Source organism: Macrotis lagotis, chromosome 7, assembly GCF_037893015.1.
Source record: "Macrotis lagotis isolate mMagLag1 chromosome 7, bilby.v1.9.chrom.fasta, whole genome shotgun sequence".
NCBI classification, from domain to species: Eukaryota; Metazoa; Chordata; class Mammalia; order Peramelemorphia; family Peramelidae; genus Macrotis; species Macrotis lagotis.
This window is the reverse complement of record NC_133664.1, coordinates 151443602-151463077: the sequence shown is the minus strand read 5'-3', so window position 1 is coordinate 151463077 and position 19476 is coordinate 151443602. Positions and strand designations below refer to the sequence as shown.

Below are 19476 nucleotides of genomic sequence, written 5' to 3'. Positions count from 1 at the left end.
TCATGTGATAATTCTCTCAGATTCATGTAATAGCTAGATGTTCCCTGATTTCTGTGATTGTTTGGAAAGACTCCCAAAACACTCAGACATTGAGGACAGAAATAGTAGGTCTACAATTCAAAAATCTCTTTTAGTAACTAAGTGTTAAATAAATTATACTAAAAGAATCCTTGCTCTATTCACTTTATCCCCCCAAAATTAAATCCTTCATTGTGAGAATTGTCTGCACTATTACCTGCTAAAATTGAGCACTGTTTACTCACAATGAGTATAATTATCTCCACTGAAATCAATAGAGATTGGTAAGTGAGTGGGTTCCACTAGAAAGTTTACCTCAGTAAACTTTTTCACCTACCAGTGTAGCTTGAGATCCATTTATGCAATTCTTTCCATACATTTATTCTGGAGAATCTACTCAAAATGTTGGAGAACCTTCTTTTGGTTTCCTTTAATTATTCTATTAGAAGTGAATAGAAGGGGCGGCTAGGTGGTGCAGTGGATAGAGCACCAGCCCTGGAGTCAGGAGTACCTGGGTTCAAATCCGGTCTCAGACACTTAACAATTACCTAGCTGTGTGGCCTTGGGCAAGCCACTTAATCCTATTTGCCTTGCAAAAAAACTAAAAAAAAAAAATGAATAGAGACCTGCACCTAGAATCTAGAAGACCTGAGGTTAAATCCAGCTTCAGACATTTTCTTACTATGTAAAATCACAACTTGTATCCTTAATTTAAAATTTAAAAAAATAGCAGCAACGGAATTGTGAGGTTCAAATGAGATAACATAGAAAGTACTTTGCAAACCTTAAAACACTAAGTACTAGCTGTTATTATTTTGTGAGTATCAATAAATACTCAAGCAATCTGCATGTTATCCTTCATTTTTCCTATACAAAAAGAATACCTCATTCATACATGTCCTGGTCAATGTCATCTCTTACACAAATAATAGTTCATATAAAAGTTTATGTTTCTAGCTACTTAGGTTCACTATATGACTTTTTCCTTGTATTTGGATCCCCTGTAGTGGCATAATTTACAATTACATGGCATTGCTACAACAATATTGGTATAAAAAAGATGTGCTTTTCCAGCAGGGAACCATGTTGGAATCTTTTGAAAATGTTGAGAAATATTCCAAATGACATCCAACCCACTCTTTATTCCTTTAAAATTCTGTTTCCTATTCACTACCCATCTGCAGTGCCTGGCCAGGAGCTATATGAACGTATTGATTGACAAATTCATTGAGCTTCCCATCCTAATGCATGTTTGTGATTTTTCTTTCATTTTTATTCTTGTGTGGATTGCTTAGGCTAACTCTTGAGTGATTTTGGATCTCATGGGGAAGATCTTAAAATATTCCAAGGTTTGATGCTATCAGCATAATGTCATTCATTAACAAGAAACTCTGGAGAATGTGGTCAGGATAAAAAAAAAATCATTCTTTAATACCTCCTCTTAATCATCACAGAGGAGGGTCTGAGCATATGCCTTTCTTATATGCATCTATCCTACTTGTTCGAGTATTAAGAGAGCACAGAACAAAATCAACTCTGTTTTGTATCTATTGAAGAAATTTGTCTCAACTAAATTTCTTCCTGGGAGAAGCTTTTATTAGAGGAGCAAATTTTAGGTTGTGTCTTATTCCACTAAGTCAAATCTCATGGGTTTTTTTTTTACATATCAGTCAATTAAGTGACTGTAAAGATGTAGTGGGTCTGTTATAAAGAATTATTTGTGAAATCCTGCTTGCTCCAATAAGCAGAGACTATTCTTATAAAGATGAAAAAACTCAGAGATACATTCTGAGTTAACTTTTTAATGATAAAAATATCATCTGTGATCTTTCCCATTCATTTGGAAACTTTACCACTCTGAAATGCCTTGAAAATTGATCCTTGTGAACCTTGAAAATTATACTGCCTTCAGGGTGGATTTTCACCAGTCTTTATTTAATGAGATCTAGTCACTCTTCACATTTTCCTTTTCAACTGTGTCTACTTTCTCAGAGCCTATTGGGTATTTAGGTATTGGAATCCAAATATGATGACTCACTTACAGTACAGAAGTGCTGTCAGATCTGTTTCTACTTCACATCCTTCTATTAGATGCTGAGAAGTTCTTGGAGTAATCTGGTTTGTTGGGGTTCTAAGCCAAGTTTTCTAAAGCAAGTGTGTTTTCCTTTCCATTTCTTGTTTGCTATTATGTGGGATAGTACTGCTTGTACTCTTCCTTAATGTTTTACAAATGAGTTTGTATTCTAAACTGGCATTGTCGTTGGTTGCCTTCTCTCTCTCACCTTTCAGCAGAAAGATCTAGTTTTTACTAGCTAAGGTGATTTGGGGTCTATTTTGGACTCCAAATTGTGGCGATTAGTTTATATTTCTCAGTACAAGACATCCTTCATGACCCTGGACACCTTTGGCAAACCTACTCCTTGCTGAATATTGATACTAAAAATATCATTGAGCAAAGGTGTCTCTTTGGCAAGTCTGACTTCTTTCACATAAAGGATGAAATACAGACTCTTTAAGTGGACCTATAAGACTTTATCATCTGCTGGCATCCAACTGACATAGATTAACAACATCTCTGATTTATAGTCTTGGGGTATATTATGAGGTAAAAGCCTGGTGCATTGTGAAGTAAAAGGTTTGGCTTAGGACACAGCCATATGTGTCAAAAATAGAACTTGAACTTGGGTCTTGTTGATTCTAAGGCCTGCTTTCTATCCACTATACTGTGTTCCCATTTCTCTTTTTCAAAATGTGTTTTATGATACTCTGTCTTTATATCCCTGTCATTGCCCAACCTACTCTAGATTTTTGGAACTTCCCTTGTGACTAAAATTGTCACCTTGACTGATCATGTTTATACCATTCAGCCCTGGTAGTCCCCTCACCCTAGACTAAGGATCTAGATTGAATTACCTTTTCTCCAGAAGTTTCAGTGCAAATCCATTCTCCCTTTGACCAATCAAAAAAAAAAGTGATTTTTCTAAAATAAGGGAATTGGAAAGTATTTGAAAGTAATTTCAAGATTTGGCATTCTTTTAACCAAAATAACAAAAATCTTAGGAGTATTGAACAAGCTGTAAAGTTGTCCAGCTGTCACAAAATTTAGGCTAGTGCCTTTTGACAACCCTTGCAATGCCAACAAAAAAAGAGCAGGATGAGAAGATTTTAAAAGCATAAGACTTTTTTTTCCTCAGTGAGAAAAACTATAAGTATGCCCCATTGAGAAGGGGGACCATGGCTTAGTGGATAGAGGGGCAGCCCGAGAGTAAAATACAAGGATTTGAGTCCTGCCTTGACACTTGATGGCTTTATAACCCTGGGTAAATTATTTAACCTCTTGGTGCCCAAGGACACATAAAACAAGGGTTCTTGACCTTTTTTTTTCTCCCTATCATGGACTCCTTGGCTACTCTGGTTTAATTGGTGGGCCTCTCCTCAGACTAACATTTTTAAATGGATAAAATAAATAGAATTACCAATTATTGAAATGCAATTACAAACAAATTTTTTTTTAAGTTCGCAGACTCTGGTTCAGGAACCCATGTTTACCTTCAACATTTAGTCCCAGAACTCAGCTTTATAGTCTGTATGTCTGTCAGTCTATGAAGCTACCAAATTCATGGCTCCCAAAATAAGAATATCTGCTCTTAAGATTTTAAGTTCCAGAGAAAATACTGACCTTGGTGCATTATTAGAAGGAGTTTCCTATATCAGTAAAATCACAGGGTTACCACTATCTAAATCTCTATCTCTCTCTCTCTACCCCTCGGACAAATTACATGCACTTTCCCAGAAGAGATTCAAGCTCAGTAAAACCAAAGTTCAGTTTTCTTCCAACCCAATATAAATTATTACTGTGCTGGGGAAGGAAGACATACCTATTTCCAGTCCCCCCTTTAATAATTAAAGAAAGGGCTCCCAACTCTTCACTTCTGCTTTCTAAATCTCCAAGTGCAGAGAGAGAGAGAGAGAGAGAGAGAGAGAGAGAGATTGATTGATTGAGTGTGTGTATGTGTGAGTGATACATAGAGAAAGTACTACTGATGAGTTAACTGGGAAGACATAAAACCCTTCTCTTTTATTCATCCATTGCCATGAGCAATTTTATTCCTCTTTTACAAATTAAATTCCAGATTTGAATTCCTATAAGTACTAACCTAACATAAATTTGGGATATCTCCTTCTCACTACAAATGAAATGTTAGAAAGAAAGGGCACTTTGATAAAGAAGGTATTGTGTTTGTAACTCAAAACCGCTTCCTTTCAGGTTTAGACTGTAGGAGCAACTTTCTGGGTTATTCAGCATTAAGGTAAAAGCAGATTTTACCTGTTTGAAGATGTCCTGTTTGGATCATTCAGGATAAGGGATATTTTATGAACACTCTCCCCTTGAAATTGTTTTTGATAAGATCATTTCTGACCTTGTGAAGATCAGATTTTCCTATAGCTTAAAAATGTTTCTTTGACTGTGTTCCATTGGACTACAATAATAAAATGTTAGTGAAAGTAAAAGCTGCTAAGCTTTATTATTCAGAGTAAAGCAGAACATTTAAAGAAATTAATAATTCAATGTATTGCTTATAATCATTATTGTCATAGCTTACATTTACATAAGACTTTAAAATTTGTAAAACATTTCACATACATCCTTTTTTGAGCTTTAGAAAAATTAAAGGTGCACTTTAAAAAACAAAAATTGCTATCCCACTAATAAGCTTCTGAGTTATTTCTACCTATGTGAGTCTTGCTAGTGTTTTTTTCTCCATTTTGCCTCTGAAGAAGCTGAGGATCAAAGCCTTTGTTCAATAATTTTACCCACTGATAACTGTCATCTGTACTGTTCAATAAGTATTTATTCTTAATAAGTCAGTGGTAAGATGTGTTAATGACTCTCCATGGTGAAACCAGAACTCACATTCCCCCCCCCCCCCCCCCCCCCCCCCCGCCCAACCACCCATTTCCTCTGTAGGTATTGTTGCAACCTCTCAGATTCATAAACTGACTGTTGTAAGCATCTTCTCACACTAATTCCTCTTATCCAGTTCTTAGCCAAATTTTGCAATGTCTGCCTCCACAACATGTCTCTTACTTGATCCCTGTTCTTTACTTAAGCAGCACCTCTCTTAGTTCAAGCCCTTATCACCTATTTTATAGATTATTCCAACAATCTCTAGATTGTCCCTTCCCTTTTCCGCCTCCAACCTTTCAGTTGCCAAAAGGATTTTTCCTGACTGGAGCTCTGATCATGTCACTCTCCATTGGTTCCCCATTGTCCATAGGATCAAATATACCTTTGTTTAGCTTTTAAAGCTCTTCATCACTTCATCCAATCTGCCTTTTAGCTTCCTTATGCAGTCCTCCCCCTCCCTCGCTTTTTGATCTAGTCAAACTGGCCTTTCTCTTTCATTCTGCATCCAGAAGAATGCAGGCCACATCAGGCAGTCAACAAGCATTTATTAAATACATACTACATACCAGGTACCATGCTAGGAACTGGGGGTCAAAGTATAAAGACTGGAATCATCCCCACTCAGAAGGGGAGATAGCAAGTGTGTATAAAAATACATATAGCTGACTCTTTATGACCTCATTTGGAGTTATCAGTTTGTCATTTTCCTCTCTAGTTCATTTAACTAAGGCAAACAGGGTTAAGTGACTTACCTAAGATTATACTGCTTACAGGGCTTGGAGGCCAGATTAAAACTCAAGAAGAGGAATCTTTCCGACTCCCAACTCCAGGCCTGGCACATTATCCACTGGGTCACCCAGCCATTCTCACATAAATATAAAGTTAATAAACATAAATATTTATTTATAGTACAGTGTGTGGTTTGGAAGAGTGACTGCTAACAGAAGGATCAGGAAAATGCATCATGTGGTAGATGGTGTTTGAGCTGTGTCCTAAAAGAGAGATTCTGAGGTTAGTCATTGCAAAAACATGATCATGAGAAATTGAGTCTCTTTTGTGAAATGCCAAGAAAGTCTGTTTGGCTGAATACCAGAGTCAGAAAGAGGGGAAAAAATAGTTTTGAGACTAGGTTCTAAAAGGATTTAAACACTAAATAGAAGACTTCATATTTGAGCCTAAAGGTAAAAAAGAGACCACTAAAGTTGAGTAGGTGAGTCACATGGCAAGAACCACACAAGGAAAATCACTTTAGCAGCAGTGTATAGGATGGACTGCAGTGGGAGAGACTGATTAGGAAATTGTTGAAATCATTTAACCAAGGGGTAATGAGGACTAGGACTAATGTAGTAGGTAGCCTTGTATGTAGAGAGAAGGGGTCACATTGAGAAATGTTTTGGAAGGATAAAAATCAAGATTGACTGCTGATTAAAAATGTAGGATGAGGAAGAATAGGAAGTTAAGGATAATGCTCAGGACTTAAACTGGGGAGATTCAAAAAGGAATAGAACCCTTTTTCAGAAATGGGGAAATTTCAAAGAGGGGGGAGGTTTAGTGGGAAAGATAATGTGTTCAGTTTTGTACTTGTGAAGTTTTGAGGCATTCATCAGGCCATGTGGGACTAAAGTTTAGGAGAGAAAGTGAGACTGGATATAGCAACTTTCCACAGTGAGATGATGGCTGAATCCATGGGAGCTAATGAGGTAACTAGGGCATTGCTTTAGAGAAGGGGACCTAGGACAGAACCATGAAGAATACCCTCAGTTAAGTGCTAAATAAAGAACTGTTGATTGATGCTTTTAAGGTCATTAATACTAAAGAATTCAATTTCTAAATGGAGCTTATATTTTCAAGAGAAATTTTTAAACAAAAATGACATACTTATACAAGTATACATGTATGTATATCTAAAGATATATAGATATAAAAGTTCATTTTACATAGGCAGATAGTAAAAGAAATTTATTCTCTTTCCTAAGCTGAATGTTGTTAATGTTTTCCCACCTTTGCTTGTTTAAAAGTGTAGAATTTGAATCTTTTGAAGTATTCTAATGAAAAGAAAACAAATGCACAAATTATAGACAATAAGTGAATATTTATTAAGTACCTATTTGTCAGGAACTATGCTGTGCACTGGAGTAAGTGACAATCCCTGCCTTCAAGGAACTCACAGTCTAATGGAAGACAGAACATGCAAATAACTTTACATAAACTTGCTATATAAAGGATGAATTTGAAATAATCCACAAGAGAGATGGCATTAGAGTTAAGGAGAGTCAAGAGAAGCTTCTTGTAGAAGGTGGGGTTTAACTAAGTTCAAATCTAGCTTCAGATACTTATTAGCTATGTGATCCTGGGCAAATAAATTAACTATGGTCAATTTTATAAAATAAACTGAAGAAGGAAGTGGCAAACAGCTTCAGTTTTTTTGCCAAGAAAACCCCAAGTGGTGTAATGAAGAGTCAAACACAGCTAAAACAATTGAACAGCAACAACAAAAGTTGTAGCATAATATAGGAGAAAGTTCCCTGAATTTAGAGTTTGAAGATCTGGTTCAAATCCTGACTCTGATGCTTCTTCATTCCTCATTTGTAAAATGGAGAGACCTAAGGGACTGCTAGAAGATATTTAAAATTGCTCCCAGCTGTTATAAATCCCATTATTCTCATTTAGACTCACTTCTTGGCATTAAAATATAAAACTGGTATTGTGAAAACAATGGTAAACAGATCTTATCTGCTAGCTTTCCCTTGGGAAAGAGGTTCATCACTCTCCATCAGTTTATAAATATTGAAGGAAGTTTCTTTTGAGGGAGTAAATTAATACTTCCCCAGTGCACTTAAATGCTTTCCCAGTGGTCCAGAATTATTTGCTCCCAGATATTATTTAGTCATCTAGAAGGAACTGAATGATCATTTTTCATCCTTTTAGCTGCCACTTATTTCCCAAAAGGCTGGACATTGTAAACAGGTACTGCTGCTGGTAGGAGATCTGTTAACCTATCTGTTGTTTGTCCAAAGATTCATAATAAGCAGATTCAAATGCTGTAGAGATCTGTAACTCCAGGACAAGGCTGTGCTTCCATTTCTAGTTAATGTGACTGATTTTATGCTCATTATAGAGAAAGAAAAGCACCCTTTTCACCCTCAAAAATGTATAGCATTTTACGGTTTTATTTTTACATGTAATGTACTATTTCATTTGATGCTCATAACATGTGAGACCCCTTTGCTGATGAGGAAACTAGGGGTCAGAGAATATTGTCATAGCTATAATTAAAATCCAATTTCTAAGGGCAGCTAGGTGGTACAGTGGATAGAGCACTGGCCCTAGAGTCAGGTGAACCTGAGTTCAAATCCAGCCTTAGACACTAAGTCACTTAATCCCATTGCCTTACCAAAAAAAAAAAAAGATTCAATTATAAGAATCATAGAATTTGAAAACTGCTTGTCTAGGCCAACCCCATACCTGAAAAGTATCTGTGTTATAAATATAACTTCCAAGTAGTCTTCTGACACATCCAGAACTCTACATTCAATTAATAAGTTTCCATTCAAATAGTAAAAAACTGTAACAGACTATTTTTTAAAAAATAAGAACTTTTTTAAATTTTTTTTTTTTTAATAAACCAATGGGGTTAAGTGGCTTGCCTCAGGTCACACAGCTAGGTAATATTAAGTGTCTGAAACCAGCTTTGACCTCAGATTCTCCTGATTCCAGGGTCTGTGTTCTTCCACTGTACTACCTAGCTGCCCTATACAACAGCTTTTTAACAGAGCCTTTTAAATACAAATTCTTTTTTTTTTTAAGATTTTATTTATTTTGAGTTTTGCAATTTCCCCCCCTAATCTTGCTTCCCTCCCCCCCCCAGAAGGCAATTTGCCAGTCTTTACATTGTTTCCATGGTATACATTGATCCAAATTGAATGTGATAAGAGAGAAATCATATCCATAAGGAAGAAACATAGAGTATAAGCGATAGCAAGATCAGACAATAAGATATCAGGTTTTTTCCCTAAATTAAAGGCAATTGTCCTTGCTCTTTGTTCAAACTCCACAGTTCTTTCTCTGAATACAGATGGTATTTTCCATTTTATAGAGCCCCAAATTTGTCCCTGGTTGTTGCACTGGTGTGTAAGTCCATCAAGGTTGATCATCACCCCCCAGGCTGCTGTTGGGGTGTACAGTGTTTTTCTGGTTCTGCTCATCTCACTCAGCATCAGTTCATCCAAATCTCTCCAGGCTTCCCTGAATTCCCATCCCTCCTGGTTTCAAATAGAACAGTAGTGTTCCATGACATACATATACCACAGTTCGCTAAGCCATTCCCCAATTGAAGGACATTTGCTTGATTTTCCAATTCTTTGCCACCACAAACAGGGCTGCTATGAATATTTTTGTTTACCCTTTTTCATCATCTCTTCAGGGTATAGACCCAGTAGTGGTATTGCTGGGTCAAAGAGTATGCACATTTTTTGTTGCCCTTTGGGCATAGTTCGAGTGCTCTCCAGAAAGGTTGGATGAGTTAAATACAAACATTCTTAAGAAAATTATTTTAGCATCTTAATTTCACTTAATTTTAAAAGTACACCAAATTAAGGGAAAGAACTTTTAAAATTCACTCTGCATATTTACAGATGTAAATTTAGGTTTAGAAGAGTGATAAAGCATAAAAATTTATGATTGGCATATGAAAAATTATACTGTAGCAGGTAGCTAGGTTTGATTTTCCAAAACCTGTGCATACATTCCCTACTAAAAAGTTGTCCCCAGATCGTCAGTTATTTTGGTTTTGCCTTAGGAGAAACTGACATTTCTCCTCTTGATCACAGTCAAACCCAGAAGTAAAAATTGTTGAAGAAAGAAGCTTATTCAGTCCTCAGCAAAGGAAAGAGCCATTTGGTTCTATATTCCCCAGATCTCTAGGAATTTTACATTAGGTTGCTGTTGTCATTGTTGTTGTTCAGCCCTTTCAGTTGTATCTAATTGTTCTTAATCCCACTTGGATTTTTCTTGACAAATATATTGGAATGGGTTGCCATTTCCATTCTCCAGCTAATTTTACAATGAAGGAAAGTGAGGCTAGCAAGGTTAAGTGACTTGCCTGAGGTCACACAATTCGGAAGTGTCTGAGGCTGGATTTGAACTCATAAAGATGTGTCTTCCTGACTTCAAGTCCAGGATTCTTTTTTTTTTTTTTTTTTTTGCACATTATTTGGAGCTCAAATAAAGAAACAATGCTGAAGCATGCTGATTGGCCAACACAGAGGTGGTTTATAGATAAGATACATATAATACCAGAAATGTATGACAAGTGGAAATGCTTTACATTCCTTGCCTTGGTCTTCAGTTCTGCTCTTAGAATTGGTAGAACTTAGGAAAGTCATTCTTGCATGCCAGAATATGGTGAGAATGGCAAGGCTGAATAGGGAAGGAAAAAGTGTTCTGGAAGAGCAAATGATGATACCAATAAAGGGGGAGAGGAGAGCAAGAACATCTTTGACAGAAATCCTATTCTTGTACCTTGACCTTGGAGAAACAGGGAAGTGGACCAAAAGACTAACTTTTATACAGTTTTAAAAATGATAATTTTATTACAGTGTTATCTTGAGCCTTGAAATTCATAATATATAAAGTTAGCAGCTAACAGTGAGTTTCCCAGATACTTTATAAATCATTATGTGATCTAAATATAATCATAGTGTCTAAAGAAAGGAAGGCAATGGTCCTACTCTTCACTGTCCTGTGACCTGGAATATATTGTTCGAGTTTCTGGGAGAGCAGACTGAAAAGACTGTTGACCACCTGAGGTTTAGCAGATGAATGAGCAAACTGAAAAAATGAATCATATAAAGGAACTTATGTGTAAGCTAGAAGAAAAAAGCTGAAGAGGAACATTATAGCATTTCTCAACTGTTTGAAGGGCTGCCAGGTTTTCCTCCATATTGCTGAATAGCAGTACTCCTCAAGCTCCTGTGGAGGGGCCCTCCTTTCCTCATCATAGTCAGTGACTGACTAGCTGCTACTAGCAGGTGGATCATCAGTTAATAGTTGCTAAGTGTCTGCTATGTGCTTGGCACGTATACTGAGTGCGGGGATACAAAAAGAGGCAAAAGTCCCTACCCTTGACTCACAATCAAGTGGATTGGCACGAAGACTTCTAGGAATGACTTCCTCCCAAAACTACTGGTCCTACTTCTAAGTCAGCCCTCTGGGGAAATAACTCCTGTGGGGGAAAGGGCAGCCTTTCCTTCCCACCTGCTAACCAGGCAGCCTTGAGTGAGCCAGTCCAGGACCCTGAATCCAAGAGCTTTGGCATTAGCAGTGTTCCTTGGCTAGTGGCCCCCCCCAGCCCATCATCCCAAGAGGATGGGGATGCAGTTTAGCAACCTCCTGCAGCAGCTACCAGTGACTGATGGCTTCAGAAGCCCCAGAAAGGGAGGTTCTTCCAGCCAGTTCCTTCCTTCTTGGCACTATCCAGTGATTCAGTTTCAGAAACAAATAGACTTGTTATCACTGGAAATCTCACTAAAGAAGCAGCATGGGGGAGGGGGTGGCTAGGTGGCATAGTGGATAAAGCACTGGCCCTGGAGTCAGGAGTACCTGGGTTCAAATCGGTCTCAGACAATAATTACCTAGCTGTGTGGCCTTGGGCAAGCCACTTAACCCTGTTTGCCTTGCAAAAACCTAAAAGAAAAAAAAAAGCAGCATGGGGCAGCCAGGTGGCACAGTGGATAGAGCACTGGCCCTGGAGTCAGGAGTACCTGAGTTCAAATCCAGTCTCAGACACTTAATAATTACCTAGCTATGTGGCCTTGGGCAAGCCACTTAAGCTCATTTGCCTTACAAAAAAAAAAACCTTGGGAAAAAAGTAGCAGCAGCAGCATCTGCTTTGCAATTGCATACTAAGGACTTGGAGCCCAAATGATCCATTGGTACTGTCTCCCCTCTTAGAATGGAAGCACTTGAAAGTAGGGGTAGGCTCCCTTTGCTTGCTGGAGCCCCAACACTTAGCACAATGCTTTATGCTTAGTAAGCACTTTGTAAATGGTTTTGGGGGGAGGGTGTTTATTTTTTGCTAGGCAGTGAGGTTAAGTGACTTGCCCAAGAACACAGCTGGTTAATTATTAAGTGTCTGAGGCCAGATTGAACTGCACCATCTAGTTGCCTTCGTAAATATTTTAATTTCATTCATACATATGGAAATGGAATTATTAGATTTATTCTTTGAGGACTCAGAAGGGATAATCAGAACCAATTCAGTTAAATTCTAATTCATTTATTAAGCAATTACCTTGAATTTACAAAGGCAAAAGGAAAGATTCTTAGCCCCTCAAGGGTTCTTTCTACAGTGGTTACAAATTCCCACAAGGCAGAATTCAGTTTATCATAAAGAAAAAGTTTCTCAGTAGTTTTAACAGCCTAATGCAATCTGGACTTCTTTGGGGGATACTGAGTTCTCTGGCCCCTCGAAGTTTTTAAACTGCACCAGAGTAATCATCTTGTGGAGAATCTCATTTCCAGCATTTTGTGTGAGTACATGAGAGTTGGATTAGATGAATTCCTTCTACCTCTGTAATTTATTCTCACAATGCTTCACAACACCTACATTGTGTTTGGTCTTACTGTGGTTTTGCTTCATTACCTTTTAATGTATTTGTGTGGTCCTAATGAGAATAACTTTCTTTTGGCCCTGGATGTTTGCCATATATACAAGGTGCTGGTTCCGTGGCATTCTCCCTTAAAAGAATAGCTCAGCTACAGGCTGAAAGTAGAGAGTTAACATTGCTGGTAACTCTCTGAACTGGTCTATTAACTTGCAAGTATTTTAGGCCATTGTTTGAGTCAGATTTTCAATTCTATTTCAAAAATGCATATGTCACCATTGATCCCCATCTCATTCCCAGAAGCAGGTGTTTTTTATTGAATACAAAGAAGTACTTGTTTATTTTTGGTATATACATATTAAAAGACTGAATTGTAACTTGAGACTTATCTTCCCCTAGCTCCCTATTGCATTCCCCATTTTGTCCATCTTTTACTCTTAATGTTCTAATTATTAAGAAGTTTTTCTTTTTTATCAAGTATAAATTTGCCTCTTTTCAGTTTCTACCCATTGCTTCTAATTCTGACCTGATGGGATAAACTGTAGAAGTTTAGTCCCCTTTCATATAATTTAAAGATCCTTGAAACCAGTTCTCATGTCCTTATTTTCTAAGTTTTCTCTAGGCTAACCTTCCTCACTCACTTCAACTGAAGATTCTTGGAAGATATGAGCTTCAGACCTTTCACTCTCTTCATTGGTCTAATTTACTCTCCACTTTATCAATACCCTCCCTAAAATGTGGTTCTCAGAACTGAATGGGAGCATCAGATGTCCTTCTAACTGTCTGACCAAAGCAAAGTGCTCCATCACAGCTTTGGTCCTACATCCTTTTGCTTCTTTTCACGGAATCTCAGATTGCATTGGCCTCCTTGCCTGCCATATCACCATGCTGATTGGGTCCACTAGAGTTTCTTGATCTCTTCTAGACAGACCTCTGTAAACATGCCTTTCCCAGCTCCCATGGGGAATTGAATTTTTGAATCCATGTGTAAGATTTTAAATTTATCTCCCTTAGATAGCATCTTACTGGATTTTTACCCATTGCTGGGCTATGAGTTCAAAGTTTTTTTAAATCCTTACTATTATAATCCAAGTGTATGTGCCATTCCTCTTTAATTTGTGTTATTTGCAGGCTTATAAACATGCTTCTCGATGTTTTTATACAAATCATCAATAGAATGTAAATTCATTGAACTTGGAGCTGTTTATTTTTCTCTTTATGGGGATATAGTGCCAAACACTTAATAAGTCAGTAAACTTTTATTAAATGCCTACTATATGCAAGACCCTCTGTTAAAAGTTGGGGGGGGGTACAAAAAAGAGGCAAAAGATAGTTCTTGCCTTCAAGAAAATCAAAATCTAATTATTAGTAGTGCTTAATAAGTACTCGATGAATGAGCAATACAGGACTATATACCAATTCTTGGCAAGAAACCTTCCAAGTTGGCATTAAATCATTAATATTCAATTATAGCTGATTCTTCATGACCCCCATTTTGGAGTTTCTTGGCATAGATAGAGCAATGGTTTACCATTTCCTTCTCTAGATCATTTAACAGATGAAGAAACTGAGGCAAACAGGTTGTGACCTATCTAGGTCTCACCCTAGGAAGTGGTTGGAGTCCAGATTTGAACTCATGAAGATGAGTCTTCCTGACTTCAGACCCAGTGCCCCCCCCCCAGTCTTTAATGACGAAATCATTAATGATGAAATCGTTAATGATGACTTCAAGGACCCTGACCATTCAACCATTTTGGAATTTCACCAAATTGCTCATGTACCAGGACCCGTATCTCTCCATTTTGGTAAGTAAAAATAACGAGAGATTCTGTCACATTACTAAAATTTAGTCATATGGTACCAACTTTATTTCCTTTTTCTACCAGCCGATTTAGAAAGGCATTAAGCATGACACTGGTGCTGTGAGATTACCCTCTTTATTTTTTTGATATTCATTAGCCACTTTTTTTAAACTAACCATTCCTTTAATAGTTCTTTGCCAGGAATTAATGAAACTCACAAACTTGCAATATGTAGACTCCATTCTTTTTTTTTTTTTAATCATGACATTGCCATTCCTTAGTCCTGTGGTAGATGCCTCTCCAGTTCAACATTTTTCAAGGATCACTGACAGTGGCTCATTGAGGTGATTCACCTAAGCCAAGTTATTTGAAATCAGAAAAGGCAGCCAGATAGACTCTCATTGTCTTATTAATCCGTGGTATCTACTTCCTCATGGCCATTTTAAAAGTTGTCTAGAATGTATGTCAAGTTTATTCCCAGTTTTCTTCTTCTCTATTACAAATTCAAAGATGAATCATCATTTCCCCCTCAAAATTTCTATGCCAGCAATCCTTTATTTTTTTTTTGGCTTTTGCAAGGCAATGGGGTTAAGTGACTTGCCCAAGAGCACACAGCTAGGTAATTATTGCAGCATGCTTATTATTACAATCAGTGATAATCAGATCCAAAATAGAACTTACCTTTGATTTCTCAACCCTTTAAAAGATGAAATGTTTTTGTGCAATGATTAACTATAATTGACTTAGCTCTTCTCAGCAATACAGTGCTATCCATATCCAGAGAAAGAATTATGGAACAGATTAAGATGCTTTTCATAGATTTTCCCTTTCTGCTGATTCTCTTAGAACATTACTAATGTGGAAATATGTTTACATAGTTGCACATATATAATCTATATCAAATTGCTTGACATTTAGGGAAGGGAAGATGGGAAGGAGGGTGGCAGAAAAGATTTGAAATTCAAAATCTTATAAAAAATATTTACATGTAATTGGAAAAAATGCTATATATTAAATTAATTTTTTTTAAAAGAGGAAATATTTGATAAGAAATCAGCTTTTCAATTTGGAACAAAGACCAAATGTCCAGATAATTAAAGTCCTCCTCACTACTATATAACACTTCTGTGTATATATAATGACTTGTGTGATCTCTTTGCTGTCTTCTTTCTGTCCAGATAGTTTTTAGTATAATCCAGTGACAAAATTGCTGTTGTTAATCTTATAGATTTTTTTTTTTAGATTGAAGTATAATGCATAGTAGGTAGTGAATGGAGCAAAGGAGGCATGCTCCTTGTCTCAGTTAGTCAGTTGTATACCCTCAGAATCCAGTAGTACAACATTTTTTTAAAAATTAGCTAATTAAAGCCTACTGCTGATTTCAAAATAAAAGTAAAATTAAGATTATCTTTTGGATAATTCTAATGTAACACCTTGCCTAAAAATATCCAGATGATTTGCTTATATTATCTATCTATATAGATATTCCTTTATATGCTCTTGAGATTTCCCAGCAGGAGTGAAACAAGGATATGTCCTTGCTCCTCCCATACTTTTTAGCATGATATTTTCAACCATGTTATCAAACATTTTCACTGAGAATGAGCTTGGCCTCAAGGTCAGCTACAGCACTGATGGCAAATTCTTCAACTTCAAAAGGCTACAAGCCAAGACCAAGGAGAGAGTGTTGGTGCAGTGCAACCTCTGAAGATGAGATGCAACAAGGTATGGATCCATTCTCTGCTGCATGTGCTAATTTTGGTCTAACAATTAACATCAGGAAAATACAGGTGCTCCATCAGCCAGCACCAAACCATCCATTACAGCAAATGGAGAAATTTTCAGTACTGTGGACAAGTTCACTTACCTTGGCAAATACACATTGACAATGAGGTTGATACATGCATTAGAGCCAGCTCAGGATTTGGAAAGCTCTGAAAGAAAGTATGGGAGAAAAAGAGGTATTTGACTACCAAACTGAAGGTTTACAGAGCCATAGTGCTGACCTCATTGCTATATGCCTGTGAAACCTGGACAGTCTACCAGCCCCATGCTTCTATTTAAATTGTCTTAGGAAGATTCTGAAGATCACTTGACAGAAAAAGATACCAAACACCAAGATCCTTTCTCTGACTAAACTGCCAGGCATTCCAACATTACAACAGAGGGACCAACTACTATGAGCTGGACACTTTAGAATGCCAAACATACGCTTACCAAAAAGACTATTTTATGGAGAACTCACACAGGGCAAGTGTTCACAAGGGGCTCAGAAGAAGGGATACTGAGACAACCTGAAGGTCTCATTGAAGAACTGTAGAATTTATTGGACAGCATAGGAGAGACTGGCAAAGACACCCCCCCCCCCCCCAGCCTGGTGTGCTCTCATCAGTGAGGGTGCTGTACGCTTTGAGAAAGGCAGAATTAAAGCAGCTTAAAAGAAATGTGACATGTTTAGAGAACCCACTCCAGGAGTTAACATGGACTATTTATGCCCGACCTGTGCTAGAGCATTCTGAGCATGTTTTGGTCAGATCACACTCAAATTTGTCTCAAACATACTCATTTTGGTCTTCAATAATGGACAAGAACCATTCTTTTTTTGTTGTTTTTGGAATAAAGATTTTATTTATTTTAAGTTTTACAATTTTTCCCTTAATCTTACTTCCCCCACACACACAGAAGGCAGTTTGTCAGTCTTTACATTGTTTCCGTGGTAAACATTGATCCAAATTGAGTGTTATGTTAAGGAAGAAACATAAAGTATAAGAGATAACAAGATCAGACAATAAGATATCAGTTTTTTTTTCTAAATTAAAGGGAATAGTCCTTGAACTTTGTTCAAACTCCACAGTTCTTTATCTGGATACAGATGGTATTCTCCATTGCAGACAGCCCCAAATTGTCCCTGATTGTTGAATTGATGAAATAAGCGTGTCCATCAAGGTTGATCATCACCCCCATGTTAAGGTGTACAGTGTCTTTCTGGTTCTGCTCACTCATTCCCATCCCTCCTGATTTCTAATAGAATAATAGTGTTCCATGACATACATATACCACAGTTTGCTAAGCCATTCCCCAATTGAAGGACATTTACTTGATTTCCAATTCTTTGCCACCACAAACAGGGCTGCTATGAATATTTTTGTACAAGTGATGTTTTTACCCTTTTTCATCATCTCTTCAGGGTATAGGCCCAGTAGTGGTATTGATGGATCAAAGGGTATGCACATTTTTGTTGCCCTTTGGGCATAATTCCAAATTTCTTTCCAGAAAGGCTGGATGAGTTTACAGCTCCACCAACAATGTAATAGTGTACCAGATTTCCCACATCCTTTCTAATAACTATAGTTATCCTTTCTGGTCATATTGGCCAGTCTGAGAGGCGTGAGGTGGTACCTCAGAGATGCTTTAATTTACATTTCTCTAATAAGTAATGATTTAGAGCAATTTTCATATGACTGGATCACTGACAAGAACCATTCTATATAACAGCCTCTATTCTCCACTTTCCTGGAGGGTAGACAAAATGAATATTTTAATGTACTTTTTTGACTGATTGGTGTAACATTGCAGAGTGGGCAAGATGTGTTGTATAAGCATTAGCAGAGTATTTGATTTCCTTGGACCTCTTTTTCCTCATTTTCAAGATGAGAGAATTAAGATATCTAAGGTCCTTTCCAGCTCCAAATGATATAATTCAATGATTCTGCAAAACTGACCATTGAAAATTTTGTTATAAGCTTTTGAATCTTTCAACTTTGTCAATTTTTAGATAGTATTACTTGATATTTGTTCCTTTTTCCCCCCTCAGACCTAATAAATAGTTAATCTGTAATGTGAACTGAACTGTGCTTTTTTTCACACTGGAAAAATATTTCATGCTTTCTTATAATCATTTGGACAGGACCCTGCATGTTTTATCCATTTGTTAACACAGAGGTTCAGGTGTGTTCTGTGGAATGAGGTCACAGATCCGAAGAGCATAGTTCCCTTGGGCAGGTATTTATATATGCCAGTAAACACAACTATTTCTCAATGGTATTATTACAGTGTGGCTTATTAAATCCTAATTTTTAAAAAATTCACCAGAAGACCATCTATTCAATCACTTATTATGCAATTAAAAAGTTAGCTCCAAGAAAGGAGAAATAATTAGAGAAAGGAATTGAAGCCTTTAAATTTTATCATGTTTTTTAGATAAAAGCAATCAGAATGATTAAGAATCAGAGGACCTGGAGTCAATTAATAGCCATAGGATCTTGAGCAAGTCATTAAATCTTCTGAGAATCATTTTCCTTTTCTATAAAAATGGGAACAATTCAGCTCCCCCTTACCTGTCTTTCTCACAAGGTTGTTGATATCGTCACCTCAGATTTTTTTTTATTATGTGATTTTTAACTTCTTAAAAAAATAAGAAATGATTAATATAAGCAGTAGTTACAGTAAAGTCTTTAAAAGTTGTTCCTTTATCCTTTATATTGACTTTTCTGCTGTTCTCTGATTACATGTATATCTCATTTCATTGAATTTAATCAGTAATATTTATTAAGCTCCTATTTTGTGAAAGCCAGTGTGCTGGATATCAGATGTACAAAAAACAAAAATATGGTCCCTGACCAGATTTACTGAAGAGATACCATATTTGGGGGCAAGTACGTGCCCCCTGTGGATAGAGCACCAACCCTGAAGTCAGGTGGTCCTGCATTCAAATGTGACCTCAGACACTTAATAATTAGCTAGCTGTCTAACCTTGGGCAAGTCACTTAACCCTATTGCCGTAAATAAAATTAAAAAAGAGATATACCATATTTACACCATTAAGTAAATCTATCTTGTGGTTGGTTTTCCTCACTCATTTTCAGACATGTCCTATCTTATTTGATAAAGATACTGGAGTGGTTTGCTATTTACATTGGGAAGCAGGATAAGTGACTTGCCCAAGGCCTCACCAGCTAGGAAGGTCATTTGAAATGGACAAAAGATCACCACAGCCTGGGTAAGAGTGCTTCATATGGGCAATGGCACCTGAGTTAAGCCAGGGATGCAGATAAAAACTAAAAGAGGCAGACTTGAGGAAGGAGTATATTCCAGGACAGGCAAAGGCACCAAGGTGAGAGATGAAATAACTATTAGTCAAATT

The 19476-nt window shown here is 37.1% G+C and overlaps 1 protein-coding gene across 1 annotated transcript in view; it reads left to right on the top strand.

The window, feature by feature from the left end:
• Positions 1 to 19476, top strand: part of DUS4L (dihydrouridine synthase 4 like) — a 131952-nt gene that overhangs the window by 37463 nt on the left and 75013 nt on the right. The gene's annotated exons all lie outside the window — the stretch shown is intronic.